Source organism: Microcebus murinus, chromosome X, assembly GCF_040939455.1.
Source record: "Microcebus murinus isolate Inina chromosome X, M.murinus_Inina_mat1.0, whole genome shotgun sequence".
In the NCBI taxonomy this organism is placed as follows: Eukaryota; Metazoa; Chordata; class Mammalia; order Primates; family Cheirogaleidae; genus Microcebus; species Microcebus murinus.
The window spans coordinates 100,890,957-100,893,977 of NC_134136.1; positions in this window are offsets into that span (position 1 = coordinate 100,890,957).

Consider the following 3,021-nt stretch of genomic DNA (forward strand, 5'->3'; position numbering starts at 1 on the left):
AGAAGCATCAGTACTAGCTATACTAAAGGAAATCAAAGGTATAGAAATAAGGAAAGGAAATAAAGGTATACAGATTGAGAAAGAAAAGATAAAAATTGTCTTTCTTCACAAATGACACAAATGTCTATATAGAAAATCTGAAATAATCAAAAAAAATATACTTCCCAGAGCAAATGATTACATCAAGGTTATAGGATATAACGTTAACATACAAAAGTCTACCAATTTCCTATATCATAGCAATGAACTAATGGAATTTGAAATTTAAAACACATTATTGTCTACATAGCACCAAAACAATGAATTACTTAGGCATAAATCTAACAAAATATGTTTAAGATCTATATGGGGAAAACTACAAAACTCTGATTAAATAAAAAATGCACTAAAAATAGGGAGATATTCTATTCTCATGGATGACTCAATAGAGTCACGATGTCAGATCTTCTCAAACTGATACATAAATTCTATGTAATTCCAATCAAAATACTAGCAAGTTATTTTTTTGGTTTTCAACAAACTAATTCTAAAATTTATATATAGACAGAAATGAACCAGAATAGCCAGCACAACATTCAAGGAGAAGAACAAAGTCAGGGGACAGACATTCCCTGACTTTGAGACTTACTATCAAACTTACAGTAATCAAGACAGTGTGGTATTGGTGAAATAATAGACAAATAGATCATTGGAACAGAAAAAAGAGCCCAGAAATAAATAAAGAGGAGCTAAAGACACCCAAAGCTAATAAAAGGAAGCAAAAATAAAGACTAGTGTGGAGATAAATGATAGATTCCTAAATTCTAATATCTAACTAAGGCATACTAATATAATTGACCTCATAGGCCTGTGTTAAGAAATAAATGACATGAAACACAAAAACTATGTCTGCCACATACTAATTACTCAAGAGGAATAAATTGTTATTTCTAAAAAATATTACACTGCAAATATCAGTCAGTTTTCCAAAACATCCTTCTCTAATTTCAGGAATATATACAATGAACAAGAAGGGATGCAATAAGGAAACATACCAAATGCAGGCTAGCAAGGGGTGGAGATTGGGATAGAGAGGGAAGGCTTCCTGAGTATCCCATTGTCACACATCATGGCTACATCACTAGGCATGGCTTATGGGCAAGGTTACAAAACAAGACCAGGGAGAACTAAGTTATAGGCCAATATATACAAATGGACTGGAGGAGATGGCCACATATCAAAACCTCACCCCAAAGTTAATGGGGCTGGTATGGAGGGGGTATAGTAAGTATGGGACAGATAAAGGTCATCTGTGGAGAGTAGACAGCCTCTGAGTTAGGGAGAAGACAAGCGATTCTCATTGGTTTTCTCCACTGGGGACAGTGGAAGAGGCTGTGAAGAGATGGTTAGCAGGTCAAGATACACATTTAATAATTTAACAGAAAAGAACACTGGGAAGACTGAGGTGAAGACTCCTGTAATGTGGTTGTGCTAAATTAATATGTATGAAACACAGATGGCTGAACAGTGGCAGCTTTCAAGCAACCCTGTGTGAGGACAGGAATATCCTGGGTAAATGAATCCAACTGGTACATCCAAAATTGTGTTTTCTTCGTATTTACATTTATTTTACATTTTGCCTACCCTCTTTAGGCTTGCTTTCAGAATATTGGTCAGAAAGTTAGTTTTATCTCATATAGGGTATTATGAATAGTGGGAAGAGCACTGAAAGAGGGCCTAGTTCAGGCTGGAAGGAGCGTAGACAGTTTGAGATCTACACAAATTACAACACTCTGACCTTTCCCATTTAGTAGCTGTGTGCTCTTGGGGACATATCTTAAGCTCTCTGGGTCTGGGGTTCTTCATCTGTAAAATGAACCTCTTTCTGCAAGACTTTTGAAAAGATTCGAGATAATATATGTCAAGAACCTAGTCAACCTGTCTGCGTACAGTAAACCTTTAGTAAATGAAAGTCATTACCATTATTAGTGTTGATTACAGACACTGCTACTCTCCCTTCTGGATTTTTCAAAAATGACTGAGCAATTCTGAGGGAATCTGAGGCATTTATGACTTAGAATACCAAAAGTCAAACTTGCTATTTTGAAATAAAACTAAATACTCCAGAGAAGGTACTTTAATTTGGGTGTCAACCAGTTGTTTCCAGCTGTATGTAACTCAATTCTCCTCATAGTTGTGTAAGGGGCAAAATACTATTACGTTCTGCTCCTTTTTTTCGTTCCCAGCTGTATCTTCAATCAAACAATCCCAATTGCCACCCATTTTACAGCCACCAAAAACCTAGCCTTTGCCAAATTATATTCAAATTATACTGCCATTATAACATATTGGAATAGGACTTTCTCAAACCAAGAGAAAAAGTGTGAGCCAGCTGGTTTCTAATAATCAGCCTAAAAGAATATAATACTTATTTTTCAGGCAATCGTTTGAGACAATATAGGTAAAATAATTACTTTGCAAACTGTTTTCAAATGCAGTGGGAAAGGGCCTGGAACATCTACCTTGATTACATGAATACAAGCTTTCTTTGTCCAGGATTCAAGATCCATGTTGCATTCCAAGCTTTAGTCTCTCAAATCTGACCGTTGTTCGCCATTTACACAGCCCTACGGGCCCATGACACAGATGACATAGCTAAACTTAAATTTCAGTCCCATTGATGATGAATTTCCAGTTTCCAAAATGGAATTGCCTTGAAGAATTTACACTTAAATGCCACCTTACTACACTCAACTGGACCCCAATGTCCTTATTTTCTCTTTTTATTTGTCCCTTTCATCTACTATGACATCTCACAATCTTTCTTGTGAGATTAGTGCTCTTAGAAACAAAAATCCTGACACCTTCAGCAGTAATAGCAGAGTGTTTTCCAAATAGCAGAAGCCCAGTTAATATTAAGGGAATAAATGTGTCAATAAGCATAGTATCTAATATTAACATATTGAAATTTAATTTTTCCTAAATTTTTAAATAAGATAAAGAAATCCAAGTGTATGCCCTTTAATTTTACAGAAAAACCTG